This window comes from Zingiber officinale, chromosome 5B (assembly GCF_018446385.1).
Source record: "Zingiber officinale cultivar Zhangliang chromosome 5B, Zo_v1.1, whole genome shotgun sequence".
In the NCBI taxonomy this organism is placed as follows: domain Eukaryota; kingdom Viridiplantae; phylum Streptophyta; class Magnoliopsida; order Zingiberales; family Zingiberaceae; genus Zingiber; species Zingiber officinale.
The window spans coordinates 12,813,082-12,834,212 of record NC_055995.1 but is presented as its reverse complement, the minus strand read 5'-3'; the positions used below and the strand labels follow the sequence as shown (position 1 = coordinate 12,834,212).

Sequence of the window (21,131 nt, the reverse complement as noted above, 5' to 3'; positions counted from 1 at the left end):
TTGCATGGTTGACTGAAATGGCCAAACATACCCATATATTTCAGATTTATAACCATCTTTTGTCTTCTCAAGGAGTGATCCTGCACCATGCAAGGGCAATATGTGAATAATTAGTGTGAAGCTTAGTGGATAATTTGATCATCATCAGGATTGATAAAAGTTTCACAGTAGAACAAAGGAAGATACAAGTGCATCATCATGTACAACCGAAACCTATTAGAACTGCACTTCTGATAGATGTGTATTAAGCGCATGATGGATGTAGAAAGGAAAGAAAACTACTCTAGATTGAGCATATTGGTAGATAGATATGGGTTTAGAATTGAATTTGAAATGGACCTTTATCCTCTGGGACAACCATAGACCAACATCCAGAAGTAGTTTGTTCCCAGAAGCATCTTCATGCTCCATTGACTTCATGCTCTCAGCAATAAGATCTTGTCCGGCACCCTCAGCAACAACTATTACCATATGCCCATTTTCTTTAAGGGCCTTCTCTACATATTCAAACAAGCCACCTTTTCCTTCCAAATAAAAGGGGGATTCCAGGATTAAGCAACAGTCCTAAGTGGGAGGAGGAAAGAACAAAATTAAAACATTGAACCGCGGGAAGGGACATTATTTTTCAGTCATTCATTGGCAAAATCAGAAAGCCAAATGTCTCAACCAGCTTGAAACAAGTATCAGTAAGACACAAATTAAGGAAATAACAATGTTACTAACCACATCCTGGCTTGCAAGAGTTGCATACTTGCAATGAACCCTGCATCATTAAAACTTCTTAGCTCAGAAGGTCAAAATTGCATAATCATACTGCAAAATTAATCTACATGGCTGTATCTTAGGAACTTCAAATATATCATATTGCATTAGTGAAGTACTAAAAACAAAGAAAAAACTCATCATGGATACTTCTCATGCTCAAGAAATGCTACCATCAAGCTAGTAAAAAGTCATGTCCCAGCTGATTTTTGATTTATTATAATTATAGCTTACAGACATATGCAGGATGCTAATTCTTACAGATATCGCATATAGTGCGTGCTTCTCATAAATGTATGTTATTAAATAATTAGAAAAAAAAAATCCACAACGTTTAGTTTTAGGTCAATCATCTGATTTTGGACTACACAGTTTAAGAAAGAATTATCATTGATCACTATTAGACGGCGTTTATGGTCATAAAGGACCCATTGATTTCACTATGCAGATACCATTCTCAACACTCTCAGCCTCTACATGTGCAGCATTATCAAAACCAAAGGACTTATCAATAACCTGAATAAGAATCACAATGCGAAATGTGATGATGTACAGGATACTAGTTTTGAAACATAGTAAAATATCATAGAAAAGGAAAGAAAGAGAAAAGGAAAAAAAGCATTCATACCGCTATGTCATTATCTATCGTCTTGGGGATTCCAACAGCAAATTTGAGATGTCGTCTCCAAATTTCCTGCAAAATATTACAGAAAGAGAAGCTGCTATCCCCTAGGATATGATTGAGAAGAAACCTAATATTAGAAGTCTAACGTTGAAAATTTTTTTCATAATACACTAAAAAGAAAAAATTTCCACTAAAACTATACATAATGGTGGATGTTTTCTCTTTCAATTTTATTTTGATAATTATAACATATCAATAAGTGACTTTGAATCACAGTAGAATAGTCAAGGTATTCCAGTTTGTTTAACTGATTACCTCAAAAATAGCAGCTGCTCCCTTTGGGGTTCCATCTCATCCTATGATATAAACCTTGATAATGAAAATGTTGGATATATGTGAGTGGAGAAGAGGTGGAAGAGGGAAGAAGTTATATTGTGAATGAGATTTTAATCCCACGTTGAGAGTTTCACGACATATTGGTTGGTTTATATTGATTCACATGATGATTATGTAAATAAATACACGGAGAGAGTAGACCTGACCATGGTTCGGAACCGATGGTTCGACGGTTTGGTTCGGAACCGATGGTTCGACGGTTTGGTTCGGAACCCGCCGGTTCACAGTTCGGTTCACGATTCTCCATGATTCACCACGGTTCAAGATTATTATGTTAAAAAAATTAAAAATTAAAATTTATTGTAAAAAAAGGGTTTGCACTTATTTAAGTTGTCTACCTATCCCCTTAGGTATAGGGGAATCAAAGCCCACGTAGTTCTTTTACAATTTTATCCTTTACAATGTCACTCACTTCCATTTCCCGTTCCTATCGTTTTCGTTCCTTCAGTATCAAAATCTTCAACTTCGTTATCTGAAAGTTGCATTCCTTGGGTTCGTTTCTCCGCTCTGATCCAATCGTCCAGTAATGCTTGGGCTTCCAATGAGTCAGAAGACAAAGTTGATCGTCGTTCATCTAATATATTACCATCGGCACTGAACGTCTGCTCCACAGCAACAGTTGACACTGGACAAGCTAAAATTTCTTTGGCGATCACAGGGAGGACGGGAAAGCTTTGAGCTTTCTGATCACCACTATAAGATATCGAAATTTTCGCTATCTACTTCATTAAAATCAAAAGAAATCATAAAAAAATTCTCAAGTTCCTGTGTGGAACTTGAGGATTCTCGTGGTCGTTTTGTCCATTCTTTTAATAAAAGTTGTGTTTTTGTAAATTTTAAATTACTATTAGTAGTTTGTTGTATTTCAGAAACATCAATTTGTGTTCCATATTTTGCATAATATTGATTATAAATATCATATAAATAAATTCTAACATTATATATAATATTAATTAGATCAAGAGCTTTAATTGGAATTAAAGCGTCATAATATAAAGTTAACATTTCTTGTAAAACTTCTAATTTAAATCTAGGATCTAAAGCAAATGCAATTAAATAAATTTCAGGAATAAAATAAAATATTTTTCCCATTTAGTTTTCATAGTTAAGATACAAGGAGATAAAGATTCATTATTAATATGTTCATTTAAAATTAATACTATATTAGAAAAATTTTCTAAAACTAATTGGGATAATAAACACCGAAAAGTTGTTCGGTTGCATCATTAAATACTTTTAAAATTTCACAAATACTACTACAAATATTTCATTGTTGTGAAAATAAACATATATTAGTATTAGTATTTTGTGTAAAAAATGAATATAATAATTCTTTATATGGAAATGAATCTTGTAATAATTGGTATATTGAATTCCAACGTGTAGGTACATCACGTGGAAATTTTTTAGGTCTCATTCCATTAGTTTTACAAAACCTACCCCATTGTTTCATTATAGATGGATGAAACCATAAATAAGAAATTGCAATTCTAATTGGTTTAATATAACTTTCTATAATTTTTAATCCATTTTGAACACATAAATTTAAAACATGACATACACAACGAATATGAAAAAATAAACCGCCAATAGTAGGTTGACAAACAAATTTTAGATCATCTATACAAGCGGTATTGGAACTAGCATGATCTAATGATATTGAAAATATTTTATGAGTTAAGTCATATTCTTCTAAAATTAAACATAATAATTGTGTGATCTTATGAGCATTATGTGATTCATCAAAAACTCTATAAGCTAACAATCTATTTTGGAGGTTCCAAGAGTTATCGATCCAATGGCAAGTCACACTCATATACGAATGTGTTTGCCAATGATCACTCCAAATATCGGAACATAAAGAAACTTTATTATCTAATTTACTAAATTAATCAACTAAATTCTTTTTTCCTTGTTTTACTAATTTTTTAATTGTACAAGTAAGTGTAGTCCTAGAAACACGTTTAGCGCATAGATTAAGAGATTCTTTACAAAAATCTTCAAATGTGCATTTAGATCCAAAACTAAAAGAAAGATATTCCACTAAAATAAATTTAGCTAATGATTTTCTTATTTTATTATCCAAATATAAAAATAAACCGGAATCAGTACTACCGCTAATTGAAGAAAATTGAAGAAAATCTTGATAATTGTGTTTGAGAACGGTCGAGTTCATATTTCGTCGGGTGTTTCGTTTCTACATGTCGTTTCAACGACCCATAGCCGTCGTCGGCTTGGAATTTATAGGAAGCATTGCAGTGCCTACATTTTGCACGCATTTCTCCCGACAGAAGAGTGACATTCTCAAAATATTTAGTAAAAATAGAAGACTTTAGAGGAGAAAGTTCCCGAACCTTATAAGTAATTGCATAGGTACTTCCTTGTGTTTCGGGTGTCGGATTCGGAAGGTGCTCAATCTCATCATCGGTGGGTTGAATGTTAGGGTCCTCCTCCCGTGGATTCATTATTTCCTTTCCCTTCTAAAAACGAGATGATGTACCTCCATGGCCTCCTTCCATTGTAATTGAAAATTAGAAACGAAAGCTTATAAAGAATACGAAATTGAGATTAAGAGTAGAGAAGATATGTGTGAAAATGATGAAATGAGCTCTCTATTTATAGAGTTTGGATAGTAACAGACAATAAATCATAGTCATTGATAAAAAAAAGGTCAAATGATCCTAACCGTTGTAAAAAATACCCAAAAAAAACCCCCACCCTCCCCAACGACTAGGAACCACCGACTCCAACGGCTAGGAACCGCCAGTTAACTGGCGGTTCAAACGGTAAAAAAAAAAATTGGTTGAACCGGCGGGCCGAACCAACGGTTAACCAACAGTTCGCCGGGTTTTCACCAAAGGAACCGGAACCAGCCCGGTAACTTGTCGGGTCGGTTCCGGTTAGACCCGGCGAACCGGGTCAACAGGCAACTGGTCCGTTGACTCGATTACCGGCCCAGGCCGGGTCCGAGCCAGACCCAGCCCGGGGTCGGGTCTAGGGGAGAGGCTCTCTCTCACGTATGAGTGCGCAGGGGGTGCAAACCCAAGGTCCGAATTAAATTAAACCAAGTTGACTCGTGTGTGAGCATAACCTGCACGTGCTGAATGGCAGACTAGTCAAGGCACCATGGTCTTAAGTAAGACACACAAGAAAGCACTCTCCATCTACACTCCACGCCCCCCCCCCTCTTCCGTGCTTATCTTACTTGGTAATGCACCCATGATAGCAGTCGAGTATATCCTGCCTCGAAGCCTCGGTCCACTCGTCCATTCCGGGCGGGCCTCTCTGTCGCTCTGCTCGGTCGGCTACTCGGTCTGATCTGTGACTCGACCACCCTGCTCACTTGGCTGCTCTGCCTCACGGCCTGCCCAACCGCTCTGCCCGCTTGGCCACTGTGCAGTCTGCACTCTAGCCGAAATTTGTCACTAAATCAATTAAATTTTACTTGATTTATTCCGTGATCTTGAATATTATCAACTATCTTTGAGGTATCATGGCCTCGGTCTCCACGTGATGTACCTAAGACTGTGCCACCACGTTTATGGATATCATTCACACTCCTTGATGAAACGGAATGGTGTTATGAGCATAAAATCCTCTGTATACACCCTATAATATTAATAAAAGTTAACAAAAAAAGTTACAAATAATCTAGAAACTAAATCCTTGATTGTTAAAATACAATATGGATCCTTTCAATTATTAACATTTTGAACTCCAATCTCGGATCCAGAAAACATAGAATTGCTTAGATAACCTTATCCATGGATTCTTGACTAAATTTAAACAGCAGTTAACTCATCAACACAACTATCAGAATTAGAAATATGATTCTACACTATGTGAACAGAAATTTGCAAGCATCCTATTAGAAGTAAATATATCAGCATATCCTATACATACAGCTTTAGTCAGATTATAAATGTTGTCTAGTTAAAAAATTTATATCCCATAAACATACATTTTTTTAACACGGTGATATCCTTGAAATGAACATAAATGTGCATTACAAGTCTAGTTAGGGACCCAGATTAGTGTGGCTTGAAATTCTTGTCTCGTGAGATTATGGGAAAAATTGTAGGTGATCCTAAACCTCTGTCATGCCATCCAGGGAAGCAGGATTTGTAGACACTCTAATGTAGATGGGACATAAAAGTCCCAGTACATAAACTGTTGTTGTAGGAGAGTACTAACACAGTAATTTGTTTGCACCAAAAAAGCAAGCATGCAATAAACTTGTAAATAAAAGAGTAAGGTTGAGAAATTGTTATCTCTGGTTGAAGCGTAGAGCAGACTGTTCGAGAGATACCGAACGAGGAACAAAGGCGCAACATTTATTCACTTCGAAGCAGTAAGCACTGCTTCGCCAGCGAAGGTGAGCTAGGGATTTGCACCCTCCCTGCGCGCGATGATCGCGTGCGTCGCGCCTTGTTTATGGATTTCCGACTCGAACCCCCCGAAAGCACCTGATTTGGGCTTGGTCCGCGCATGCATATAGGTCCCCTTAACTTTGCTAAGCAAGGATGGAAGAGATCCATATATAAGGTCTTCCAACCTTCTTAGCTTAGCAATGTGGGACTAAATGCATTCACATATGCATTACCATAACAACTAAAAACAAGAAAAATACTTTGAATTAAATTAAAAAAGAAAACACAAAACTCAACATAAACTACATTATAGACTGCACCTAAACCTTTAAGTGCTTCAGTAAGTTCCCATAATAGACCAAGGGAACGAGCTCAATAACTAAGAAAGGGTATGACAGATTGTCAGGCATATAGATGAAAAAGCTATGGATAAACTGAATATATAACAAGCAATTTGTATCTGTTTGCAGAGTATTGGAAGAAAGCTTTTTCTTTCAAGACAACTTAAAAGAAAAGACATGCAAATTACACAAGAATTAAAACGGACAGAACAAATTATTCCTATGTAGCAAAACCGAGCATATAGATAACTTATTTCTTTTGCAAATACTTGTACAATCATTCATGGAGAGAATAACACAAGAAAAGACATGCATCTATCTTGAGGATGGAATAGAAAAGGTTCTAGGCAAACCCAAAAAGTAGGTAGGTTTCAAGGCTTAAAGTTTAAGTTTTACAACGAATAAGTACTATGTTAGCAAATATACAGTTCAGAACGATCAAGCAACTGTTGATCCAGCACTCCTAGACCTAGATCTACAATCCGTCCCAACTACATAACTCAAATTAATAAAGTTTACCAACAATTCAAAGAATCAAACTGATGTGGTAAGTAAAATCATACTTATGGAAATAAATACAGAATTATGGAAACTACATGTTATACGGTAATTAGTCCTGACCTCAATACCAAGAACATTGTGGCTGTCATACATATAGGACAAATCACACACTATTTCTTGAATCACAGTGTTAAGTCCTGGGCAGAGACCTCCACATGTTAATGCATGCAAGCACATCATCCGACTCAAAGTAAACCTGAATAAAACTCCAACATTACCTGTAATTTAGAAATGGTCATATCAATATAAGTGTATTCAGGGAACATGTAATGCACAACATACCCGTTGGCATGACCCGGCACGTCGGAAGTGGATTCCTCTAGGGCTCTCTTTTTGAACGACAGCCTAGAGACTCAAGTTAAGCTATTATATTCCATATAAATAAATCAAAGAGATTTGGGACAACGACAATGTCTTTCAAGTTAGATGTGTAAATATATTTTAGAGTAAGTCTAAAACACTCGGGCAACAATCAAACTTCTTACCTTCTTGGGAACAGTATCGGCTGATCAACAAGGTACTGCCGGTGAAGGAAGTATTTTAGAATTAATTTATTGTGCAGTGTGTCACATGACAAATCATTATCTGCCAATAACACAACTAATATATTCGAAGTTGGATGAAAGAACATACTTGACAACTGAGTAAGCTGGGTTGTCTTGTAGTGGATTGGAGTATGTCTACATCAAAAGAATGACCACAGCATTTCAAATTCAATTCAACGAGGGAAAATTCACAAACAATGAATGTCTAATTGGTCTTTTGTTTGATCAGTATAAATGTTGGCAGATGTAGAATAAGAAGAATTGAATGACAAACACCATATTTGGTGTAGTTTTCATACTAAAATGGTGCAATTTCAGCACCAAATACTATTTCAGCTCCAACCCATTCACACCATATCACACTCCAAAAACAATATTTATTAGAATATTTTATTTTTTCTTATTCATAATTTAATTATCAAAATACATTTTAATTTATTAACATTTTTATATGATAATTTTTATATTTAAAATTAATACTTTGATAGTTTTTTTAAAATTCTGCATCCAATTAATATATATAAAAAATTATGATTTTTTTAATTTTTATTACATAATTATTTAGGCATAAATGTATTTTAAAAATATTATAAAATCACACACAATTAGGATGAATATTTACTATTTTCTATTCAAAACAAATGGTGAAACTTAATTGAAAATATAATATTATAAGATTTTAACTTTCAGAATTATTATATTGTTAAATTAATGCATTGTCTTTGATTTGTCCGTGTCGAGCTAGAAGCTGTTTAAATCGAGTACTACCATTTACTGCTGGCTCAACATCTGGAGTTGGCACCTCGAAGTGTTCCACGATTGGTGCATTTAAATCACATTCATCTTTAATTATCATATTATGCATAATAAATTATGATGTCATTATATTAAGTAAAATATTTTTCCACCAAAAATTGTGAAGGTCCTGCAATAATTGCGAACTGTGAATGGAGTACATCAAATGCTCGCTCAACATCCTTTCTACACGCTTCTTACTTCATTGCAAATAGTTTATTCTTTCGACCTCGTGGATTATGAATCATTTGAACAAGTGTTGACCATTTTGGGTATATACTATTAGCTAAATAGAAACCCATATTGTATTCTTTTCCTTGAATGACATAACGAGCAGGGATAGTAATACCTTCAACAAGGTTAGCAAAAAGATGAGAAGACTCAAGTACATTAATATCATTGTTCGATCTGGCCAACCCAAAATATACATGCCAGATCTACAAATCATAATCAGCTACAGCTTCCAGAATAATTGTTGGCTTTCCACTACGACCAGAATATTATCCTGTCCATTCTGTTAGACAATTTTTATACCTCCAGTGCATATAATTTAGGCTAGATAACATACCTAAAAAACCTCATTGCTCACCAATCTGGAGTAGTCTAGGAACATTGTGAGTATTTGGAGATTGTAGGTATTGCCAATACTGTCCTCTTAACTTAATCTTTAATTTTCTCTCCCTTTGATCACATAAAAAAAATATATGGAAAATATGAGAAAAGTTAGAAAAATATCGGAACTTTTTCATGTGGTGTTAAACAGAATTATCAGTTATATGCTTTTTGCCGAAATTAAATTTCAAAAAGAATAATTTTTAAACAATTAATCCAAAGTTTGACGAAAATAATTTGAAAATTATTTTAAAGTGTCAAAAAAATCTTGAAATTTTTTTGTTAATAATAATCATAATCATGTGAAAACATGATAAAATTTTCAAGCATAGAACATCTTTATTTTAATTGTACTAAATATTTTCAAAGAGATAGAGTTATTTTCAAAACTAAAATTTTAAAAATAGTTTAAGAGTCCTAAAAATTTGGCAAAATTTTATAATCATTAAAAATATAACGGTATTTAGCCGAAAAATCAGGTTTTTCAAAATTATTGTCTGAAAAAAATTAAAATTTAAAATTATTTTTTTTCAAGCAAAAATTCATAAAAAATAAGATAATTGCTAAAAAATCTCAAATTTTTTTATTTTAATAGAAAACCTAATTCAATATCACAGAAAAATTATATTTTTGAAAAATCAATTCTCAAATCATTTTTAATTATTAAAATTCATTTTTCGAAAGAAAATTTTTAAAAAATAATACAACAGGCAGCAAATGTCAACAATGTTTTTGTGAGATAATAATGTTGTTATTTTTCAAAAAAAATCAACACAGAAATAAATAGAAGACATACAAATTGATAAATTTTGTAAATATGTTAATATTAAAACAAATTAATTTTCAGCATGCATATACAAGCATGATTTGGGAACATAATATAAGTTGGATTTATCAAGTATTTTCTGGGAATATTCTTTCTAGCAATTTTTATAATTTAGCCCCTGTGGTTCCGTAAATACCAATTAAACCCTCTATTGTATCTAACATGAGAAATATTCAAATTTGAACATGCAGATTTTTGTAATAGTTCTATTTACTTTTTAACTTTGCATTTTCATCATTCAGTTTATCAAATTCTTCGTTTAAGCATGCATAATTATCTTTTGCATTTATATACTTTGTCATATTTTTACATTAACTTATAAATAGCATCTGAATTGCATTATCAAGCTATTCGGGAGGTAAGAGTCGCGCCTCATTTACCGTGTCGGATTCATCGTTCGAAACCCCCCTTTATCGATGTTCTCGATGCTCATCTCAGACGAAGTTTCAGCATTTTCTTCATCTTAGTGACTTGTCATTCGCGTAAGTCCAACGCATTGCTTCGTTAGCTTCGTAGAAGCTTCTTAGCATGCGACTTATGAAGTTTATTAGACTTAAAGAACTGACAATTTTCTTACAATGTACGCTTTTTCATTTTCGTCGAGTGATGTGTCGGAATCCGGTTCATCCTTCTTGGCTTTCAGTGTTATATTCTGACTTGCCTCCCTTTCTTTTCTTAGGGCTGCACATCTTGACTCGTGTAATTCAATAGTAGAAAATAAATTCACTAAATTACTTACCTCAGCATCCTTAAAGATGTAATAGGAGTCCACTATAGACGTCCATTCAGATGTTCTCGAGAAAGCATTTTAAGCATACTTTTGGGAATCCCGATTCGTTATCGTTTCTTCGATATTCGTGAGTCCGGTGATCAGCTCTTCGATCTTCGCGTGTAGTTGAACTACCGTTTCTCCCTTTTCCATCCAGAGGTTCGTCAGCTGATTTATGAGCAAGTCCCATCTCACTAGGTTAGCCTTCAAGGTCCCTTTGTAAAGCTTTAGTAACTTCTCCCAGATCTCTTTGGCGAAGTCGTATGCGTCGATCCGATTGACTTCTTACAGTGGTAGTATGGTTAGCAGATGGAATTCTGCTTTTCTGTTGGCCATGAAGACGGCCTGCTCCTTTTTGCTCCAGAGATGTTCTTTTTCGTTACCGTGTTGATGTTCTTTGTCGTCGCCATGTTAATCTCTGGGTGCTACAAAATCATGTTTGATAGTTAATAAAATTTCAAAATCAATCTTAAAAAATACCACTATTCTCTTTTTCCATATAGCAAAATCTCCCTCGAACTTTAGCGGGTGAATGCTCGCTCCGACCATCTCCATGTTGCTTCAGTTGACAGTTAATCCTTCTAAAGCAAACTTGGCTCTGATACCAGTTTTTTTATCCTATGTAGGGGGTGAATAACATGCAAACTAGATTTAAAAATTTCTCTTGCTATTGAACTTTAGCAATGACACACTTAATTAGTTAAAGAAAAAAAACATTAACTAAAAAAGAAGAGGCAAAGATTTACTTGGTTTGCAACCGAAGAGGTTATTAATTCAAGATAGTGGAAGTTCACTAAATTTCTCCTTCGATATAGGCGGAGAAGCCTCTTACAAGCGTAGAAAGCACTAACAACTAAACAGAAGATTACAAAATGAAGTACGAGTGTGTATTTTAAACTTCGAGAACTAAAGCTCTGTTTATAGCCCACTTGTCGAACTAGTTGTTTCCTGACATAGCAACCCTCGAGCGGTTGGACCCAGTCTGAGCGCCTAGATGTGGTCGCCTTAATCCACTCTGCAACGGCTCTTCGTCAATGACTTATCAATGTCAAGCTGTCAAACAGATCAACCCATGGCAGGGCGAGGCAGCCCGTGGTGGGCCAGCCATTTAGTGGGGCGAGGAGGGTTGACCGGTCATCTTCGCGAGTTGAGAAATCCCTAACCCAATCCAAGACAGGTTGCGGGTTAGGCGGGCCAACCCACAGATACATAAAATTTTTTAAAAAAAATAAAAAAAGTTTCATATTTTCAACATTTTACTTCAGAAAGGTTTCATGGAATAAATGTATCAAGAAATAGGTATTTTAAATATAAATGGACACAAACAAATACTCATGTTCGTTGAAAAGTACTATTTTTATTTCAAAATTATAATAAGGAAAGATAATAAATTGACATAAAATTTGGTTTGCATGTGTTTCTCAACTCGCGGACCAACCCAAGCCTATCGCGGGCCAGCCCGTATAGTCGCGGGTCAGCCCGTATGGTCGCGGGCCTAGGTCGATCGGCCCACGGCGGGCGTGGGTTGATAAAATTTCAAACCAACCCGCTTAAATTGTTTGGCAGGGCGAGCTAACCCAATGGGGTCAACCCAACTTGAAGACTCTGTTGAAATCCCAAGGTGCTTTGATGTGATCGACCAAGTTATGTTAGGTCCTGTTGTGTTTAACATTGTGTCTAAGTGTGCAGGAGCTTAGGAGTATAGGGAGTTGAGCAAAAGACACTGCTAGCGAGAAAGACAGCAGGAGAGAGAGCCAACGGACTCAGTGCGTCCGAAGGATGAGGTGCTGCAGAAGAGTAGACAGATGGACAAGAAGGAGGCACGCGGCATTTCCGAGGGGCGAGAAGCTAGAGCGGAAGTTTACTCGAGAAGGTCGGAAGTTGGGTTCAAGTGAGCCCTATTCCGGATGGTTGAAATCTTGGAAAACGGAGCCGGAGTGGAAAACCCGGACCGAGGCGAGCAGAACCGGAGCAGAAGATCCGGATGGAAAAAGTCACTTTTCCCGATCCAGGCACCCGGAACCTAAACAATATCCACTTCGACGTGAATTGTGACCGTTGCGTCAGGGATAGATTTTTATCCCTCTCCAGGCGCCCCGACCAAGGCTATAAATATAGCCTTAGTCCCAGAAGCTAAAACAACAAGAATTACAAAGCAACACTTGTACACACTTTCCTTTTTGTTTAGCTTCTTCATTTCTGTGTGTCCATTGCTGTAAAGAGGCTTCTCCGCCTGAATGAGAAAGTAGTGCACTTTATTTTCTTGGATAAACAACCTCCCCGGTTGTAACCAAGTAAAAATTTTCTGAGCCTCTGTCTATTTGATTTCTTTATTATTTAATGCAAGTGTTCATTATTTAAGTTAACTCCGCCCATAACGACCGGTCATAGCTGGTCCCAAGCCCGGATAAAGGAGGAGAGTTGCGTTAGGTTGTTAGCCAGCGTCAAAACTATGATAAATATTAATGAATGAATCTATTAAACTATTGTGCTAATGCTAGGTTGTTCCACGGAATGAACGCGTTGCAGGATTCGATTGTAACGTCTCGACAAGGACCGCTACATCTCCAGAACTCGGGTGTAGTGCTAAATATGCAAGAGTTCGCGTTACAGGGTCCGATTGTAACGTCTCAGCAAGGACCGCTACATCTCCATGAGAACTTGGGTGTAGTGTTAAATAGGTAAGAGTTCTCATACTATCGGTTGAATAAGAACAAATATGATAGGAAAACTAATAATCTAAGATTTGGAACATGAAACATAGGAACTCTCACCGGTAAATCAATAGAGGTAGTAGATATGATGATTAGGAGAAGAATTAGTATTTTGTGTGTACAAGAGACAAAATGGATAGGCTAGAAGACAAAGATGATAGAGAACTCGGGTTTTAAGTTATGGTACACTGGAAAGAGTAAAGCAAGAAATGAAGTGGGTATTATTATAGATAGTTTGTTAAAGGATGAAGTTGTAGGAGTAGTTAGAAAAGGAGATAGAATTATAGCCCTTAAGATAATAGTGGCGAAAGAAACTATGAACATAATTAGCATATATGCACCACAGGTAAGATTAGATGAAACTACCAAATCAAGGTTTTGGAAAGACTTAGATGAAATATTACAAAATATTCCACCAAATGAAATTATTTTAATAGGAGGTGATCTAAATGGGCATGTCAGAGTGAAAAATGAGGAGTATGAGAGAATACATGGGAGTTATGGATTTAGAACGAGGAATGAGGAAGGGAAAACTATATTAGATTTTGCAATAGCATATGACCTTATATTAGCTAATACGTTTTTTTAAGAAAAGAGAAAAACACTTAGTCACATTCAAAAGTGAGAATAATAAATCACAAATTGACTTTCTTATGGTTAAGAAGAAGGATAGAAAGATTTATAAAGATTGCAAAATCATCCCTAGAGAATGCTTAACTACCCAACATAGGTTAGTCGTGTTGGATATACGCCTCAAGCATAGTATCAATAGAAAGAAACTATATATGATTCCTAGAATTAAATGGTGGAAGTTGAAGGATGGGAAGCAAAATATATTTAAGGAGAAGGTAGAAGTACAAGCATTAAGTGAAATATACGATGACTCTAATACAACATGGAATAAGATGGTATCAAAGTTGAAAATAGTAACTAAGAATGTACTCGGCGAGTCAAAGGGACATGCACCACTAAGTAAAGAATCTTGGTGGTGGAATGAGAAAGTACAAGAGAAAGTGAAGGAAAAAACGAATAGCTTATAAGGAATTATATATTTGTAAGAATGAGGCAAACTTAAAAAAATATACAATAGCCAAGAAAGAAGCTAAGAAAGTAGTGAGTGAAGCGAAAAATGAAACTTTTGAACGATTATATCAAAAATTGGATACAAAAGAAGAGGAAAGAGACATTTATAAAATAGCTAAAGCGAGAGAAAGAAAAACAAGAGATCTTAGCCAAATAAAATGTATTAAAGATGAATGTAATAAGGTATTAGTAAATGATGGAGAAATAAAAGAGCGGTGGGGGAGGTATTTCATCAACTTTTTAATGAAGATTTAGGTGACCAACTTAACTTAGGTAATTTAAGTATGTCAAATGAGCATAGAAATTTCAACTTTTATCGTAGAATTCAAACTTCAGAAGTAAAACAAACTTTAAATGAGATGCACAATGGAAAAACTATTTGACCAGATGATATTCCGATAGAGGTATGAAAGTGCCTAGGGAAACAAAATATTGAATGACTTACAAAATTATTTAACATGATATTGAAAATAAAAAAATGTCTGATCAATGAAGAATAAGTACTCTAGTTCCTTTATATAAGAGCAAGGGAGACGTACAAAATTGTACAAACTATAGGGGTATTAAACTAATGAATCATACTATGAAACTTTGGGAAAAAATAATAGAAAAAAAGATTAAGGAAGGAGACCACGGCGATAGAAAATTAATTTGGGTTCATATCTAGTAGGTCGACAAAGCTATACATCTTCTTAGACAATTAATTGAAAAATATTGGAAGCAAAAACAAGATCTACACATGGTATTCATTGACTTAGAAAAAGCATATGATAGAATCCTAAGAGAAATTATATGGAGAATTCTAGAAAAGAGAGGTGTTAGCGTAACATATATTGAACTAATTAAGGATATGTATGAGGATGTAATGACCAGAGTAAAGACTTCAGGCGGAGTAACTGAAGCATTTCCAATAAAGATAGGGTTACATCAAGGATCAGCTCTAAGTCCCTATCTTTTTACAATAATTATAACCGAACTCACTGCGCACATTCGAGACACGATACCATGGTGCATGTTGTTTGCAAATGATATTATTTTAGTAAATGAAACACATGAAGAAGTAAATGCTAAACTAGAATCTTGGAGGGAAACACTAGAAGGAAAGGTTTTAAGCTTAGTAAATTAAAGACAGAATATATGGAATTTAAGTTTAGCAATATTATAAGTAATGAAACAATTGTTAAGATAGGAGAGGACAAGTTGCCCAGAATCGAGAGATTTAAATATTTAGGATCATTTTTGCAAAACGATGGAGGGATTGAGAGAGATGTCTTACATAGAATACAAGCGGGATAGGTGAAATGGAGGGAAGCGTCAAGTGTTTTATGTGACCGTAAAGTACCTCTTAAACTTAAAAGTAAGTTCTATAAAACCGCAGTTAGACCTGCTATGTTATATGGAGCTGAATGTTGGGCTATGACTCGAACACATGAACAGAAGATGAGAGTTGCAGAGATGAGGATGTTAAGGTGGATGTGTGGTCATACGAGGATGGATAAAATAAGAAATGAAAGCATTAGAGAGAAAGTCGGAGTTGCATCTATTGAGGAAAAACTCCGTAAGACACGTTTAAGATGGTACAGACATGTACTTAGACAACTAATAAATGCTCCAGTTAGGCAATGTGAAACTATGATAAACATGCATATCAAACAAGAAAGAGGAAGACCAAAAAAGACTTGGTTAGCAACAATAAAACAAGATAAAATTTATTTAAATATAGATGATGATATAATAGAAGATAGAGCTCAATGACGTAAAAGAATTCATATAGCCAACCCTACCTAGTGGGAAAAGGCTTAGTTGTTATTGTTGTTGTTGTTCATTATTTAAGTTAGTTGTCCGAGAAAGGTTCGTTTGTTTTGTTTTTTGTGCAGGGGCTATTAAAACCTCCCTTCTAGTCGGCCGCCAACAGTCCAACAAGTGGTATCAGAACTAGGACGTTTCAGGAGGACTAACCACCGAACAAAGCACACGAGATGGCCGGACCAAGTATCGACCCACCGAAGTTCGAGGGGGAGTTCGCTAGCTAGAAAAAGAAGATTGAGGTATTCTTTAAAATCGATTTTTAATTATTTTTAATAATAAAATTCAATTTTGTAACACCCGAAGGTAAGGAAGAATACCAGTGGACGAAGAAGGAGCAAGTCGATTTCGTGATAAACGACAAAGCATAATTCCACCTGCTAAGCGTTCTATAGCCACAAGAGGTCAACCGGATCGAAGCCTACGAGTCTGCGAAGGAACTCTGGAAAAAATTCCTGGAACTACACGAAGGAACCTCGGAGGTGAAACTGGAACAAGGCGAAACTGTCGCACATCTTGAATCGAGGATCAAGGAACTCATTACTGGACTCACGAATCTCGGAGAAAAGACAAATAACCGGGATTAGCTAAGGTACTCACTCAACGCATTCCCTAGAAATACTAAATGAGCATCATTAGTAGATACTTATTACATATCTAAGGATTTAGATTCGACTACTTTAGAAGAATTATTTTCAACTTTTGAAGTGCATGAATCGAGATGTGCAGGTACGAAGGAGTTGAAGCACAATATTTCCTTTAAGGCAACGAGGGACGAACATGAGTCAGAATCCTCTCTCGACAACGATGAAACGGTATTGATGGTAAGGCGTTTCAAAAAGTTACTTAAATCAAGAAAAACTAACCATCCGCAGGGTAGAAAGAAAAGGCAAATCAGATGCTACCACTACAACGAAAAAGGGCACGTTAAAGACAACTGCCCTAAGTTAAGGAATAAAGGAAAATGAAAGAAGTCTATCCAAACGAACAAGTACAAGACTCTAAAGGCGACATGGAACAAAACGTCATCCGAATCGAAAGTTGAGGCATTCTCCGGACTTGCATTAATGGCAAGTCATCAAGAAGATGAACACGAAGCAAGCTCGTCCGAAATGAGCATCGATGAAAGGGGAGCTACATCGGAAGAAAACAACAGTTCATGGGGAGCTACGGATAACGAGATCGACAAGGTAAGTGAGATACGATCTCTTCCTCCCGATAAGTTATTTAAATTTGTTAAATTATTAACTAAAGATTGTTGCAAATTAGAAAATCCATTAGAAGATTTTGATAAATTAAAGCTAGAAAATGACAATTTGCAAAAAAAAATAAAAAACTTGAAAAATCATACCTACATATATAGTACAAGTATTAGAATATATAATTTGAACTGGTAGTTTAAATATCACAAAGAACAAATTAAGATAATTCTTCAGAAATACATTCCAAAGAAATTCCTAATTAATCAAGTTGGAAGAAACCTATATTGGGTTCCAAAGACTTGTATTAATTAAAGTTTAATTGGACTTAGAGCTTTCAAAGAGTACATTAAACATTTAATTTCCTTATGAAACTTTGTCTAGAAAATGGTTGTTGCTCCAATAACCAAGAAGGCATAGTGCCTCGCCACAGCCTAGAAGCCAAGTATTGAAATAAAATGTTTAATTGACTAACTGGTAGAGCATTAAATTGAAATTAAATAATGCTTTAAATAATTACTCAAATATTTTTTTTACTTGAAAATTTCTCAAAAATATTTTTTTTACAAATTTGTTTAACTTAGAATTATTTTTCAAAACTTGTAAAACTTAGAAAAATTTCTCTTTTTCAAATATGTTTAACTTAAAGTTTTTTACAAAGTTATTTTATAAACTTTGCTTTATCAAAATTTGTTTTATACGTTACACAAAAATTTTAAAGTTTTATCTCAAACTTAAAATTTTCTTAAAACCTACATTTTTTAACCTTTAGATTTTTTTTGGAACCCCATTTTTTATGTAATCAAAGGGGGAGAAGGAAGAATTAAGTCTAGGGGGAGGTAATTTAAAATTAAATTTCTTACTTTTTGCACTTTATTGCAACAAAATTTATTTTTGCTTTAACTTTATACTTGTTTACCCTAACTTAACTTGGGTTGCTCACATCAAAAAGGGGGAGATTGTTGGAACCTCAAGGTGGTTTTGATGTGATCAACCAAGTTAGGTTAGGTCATGTTGTGTTTAACCTTGTGTCTAAGTGTATAGGAGCTTAAGAGCATAAGGAGTTGAGCAAAAGACGTAGCTAGCGAGAAGGACAGCACGGGAGAGAGCCGACGGGCTCGGTGCGTCCGAGGGACGAGGTGTTGCGAAAGAGTACGCGGGTGGACGAGAAGGAGGCGCGCGGCGTTTCCAAGGGACGAGAAGCCAGAGCGGAAGTTTGCTCGAGAAGGTCGGAAGTTGGGTTAGGGTGAGCCCTATTTCGGATGGCCGAAATCACCCAAACAAGCGAAGCCAAAGCAGAAAACCCGGACCGAGGCCAACGGAACCAGAGCAAAAGACTTGGATGGAAAAAGTCAACAGGGTTGACTTTTTCCGGTCCGGGCGTCCAGACCAAGTCAGGTCGCCCGGAACCCAAAAAATATCCACTTCGACGTGGATTATGACCGTTGCGTCAAGGATAGATTTTTATCCCTCTTCAGGCGCCTGGAACGCTTCCAGGCGCCTCGACCAAGGCTATAAATATAGCCTTGGTCCCAGAAGCTAAAACAACAAGAATTACAATGCAACACTTGTACATGCTTTCCTTTTTGTTTAGCTTTTTCATTTCTGTGTGTTCATTGCTGTAAAGAGGTTTCTCTACCTGAAGGAGAAAGTAGTGCGCTTTATTTCTTTGGATTAATACCTCCTCGGTTGTAACCAAGTAAAAACTCTCTGAGTCTCTATCTGTTTGGTTTCTTTATTATTTAATGCAAGTGTACATTATTTAAGTTAGTTGTCTGAGAAAGATTCGTTTGTTTTGTTTTTTGTGCAGGGGTTATTCAACCCCACTTCTAGCCGACCGCCAATGGTCCCATAGACTCTACCTGAATCCGGTCTGAGTGCCTAAAGTCTTGCTAAAGTGGACTCCAGCTTGATCCTCGCTGCAACGGCTAACTAACCTGGTTGGTACTGCTCTAGGCGTTTGGACCTAGTATGGGTGCAGGCGCCTGGAGTCTGGGCGCTTGGACATAGTCAACTCAACATTGACTTGGGTGATCCTCCGGTCGTCCAAAGTTAAGCTCACTTGAATCTAACTTCGGCCTTCTCCTTGAGAATTCTTCCTCCCTGGCTTCTCATCTCTCAGAATCATCATGCACGTCCTTCTCATCCACCCATTTGTTCTTCCACAACACCTCGTCCCTCAAAATCATCATGTCGACTCGCTTCCCTTGTCATTCTTTTCGTTAGTTGCATCTTCCGCTCGACTTCTTGTGTTCCAAAGTCCATGCACACTTAAACATAAGACATCTAACTTAACTCGGTTGATCACATCAAAACCAACCCGGAGTATTTACATTGCCCTTCAAAAACTTCAACAGCACAACAAAATCGTTTCACACTTTCAGTGGCAGTCAATTCCCCTATTTTAATGGACTCATCATTAGCATCTGATTGTACACCGTACAATAATATCCGAAATGCAGCTGTTATTTTTTGCAAGCCAAACCAAGTCTTCCAAGCTCATCTCTTTTATGCAAAAAATAGTTGTCATGATTACTAACAACATCACAGATATGCATAATAAATAAATTCCGTCCCATTCGGAATCTTTTTCAAAACACTGCATCGTTATACCATGCATTTTAGTGAAATAATAATTGAATAAATTACGATCAACAGCTTCACGATTACGACTGATCACGTTGTGACCTGGAATTGAGCCTCGATGCAGGCTTTAGTTGTTTTCTTCGTTGAGATAATTCAAGATAATTTGATTATTGGTAGAAATCACTTTAGCGATCAATTGTTGCCTTGAACCAAACCGCCTTGCACCAAACATTTTTGTATAGTTATCATCATCAGAGCTTGAAGATGATAAATTTAATGAACTTTCATTGTTGTTATCCATTTTCTGAGATAATTGAATGAATGAGGTATATGCTGCTTATGGGATATGTATTTATTGTTGGGATCTTAGATGGCTAGAGGGGGGGTGAATAGCCTCTTAACAACTTAAACACAAATTTCTACAAAGAAACTTGTTAGCACAGCGGAATTAGGAAACTAAAACAAAGAGGAAACAAGCACACTAACACATGGATTTACGAGGTTCGGGGATAACTTGCCCCTACTCCTCGGCGTGTCCGTAAGGTGGACGACCCCTTGATCTTCGGTAGATCGCACCCCGGATAAATTCCGGCTAAAGATCCTCCTTCTCGGTGGAGTAACCTCTCCACAAAGTCTCAAGAAATATATATGTTAAAGCACAAGACTTACAGAGCTCGGTGGCAAAGAAGAATGAACTAACGCTTACAACCACGCGAGGATCAGTGGAAACAGAGAACTCACAGATAGCAGTTTCTCACCCGAGAGCTCAAGAACTTAGCACACCTCAACGATCAACAGAACGTTTTGTTTTCTTTTTTCACTTTCTTGCTTTCTTGTTTTCTTGTTTTCTTGTTGTTCTTTCCTCTCGCTTTTTACTGCTTCTTAAGCCCCTGTTCTCTGCTGTCACGGATCGTGGTCAAACTGCACAGAATCATCGCTGCAGCCAATCCCTCTTCCTCCTTACCTGGTTCTCTGAACTCACACCAATGAAATCACAGTCTTCACTGGTGTCTTCTGAGCTCGAACCAATCACCAGGAGTCAAGCGGATCGCAGCCAGATCACACCAGTAGCCGTTGATGCTTCAAATGCACCATGCGCCGCGAATCACAGCAGAAAGGCCATTTGTCGCATTCCTCTTAT

General features: G+C 36.2%; 1 pseudogene; it reads right to left on the bottom strand.

Moving 5' to 3' along the window:
* Positions 1-216: 216 nt before the first annotated feature.
* Positions 217-21,131, bottom strand: part of LOC121986513 — a 70,080-nt pseudogene continuing 49,165 nt past the window's right edge.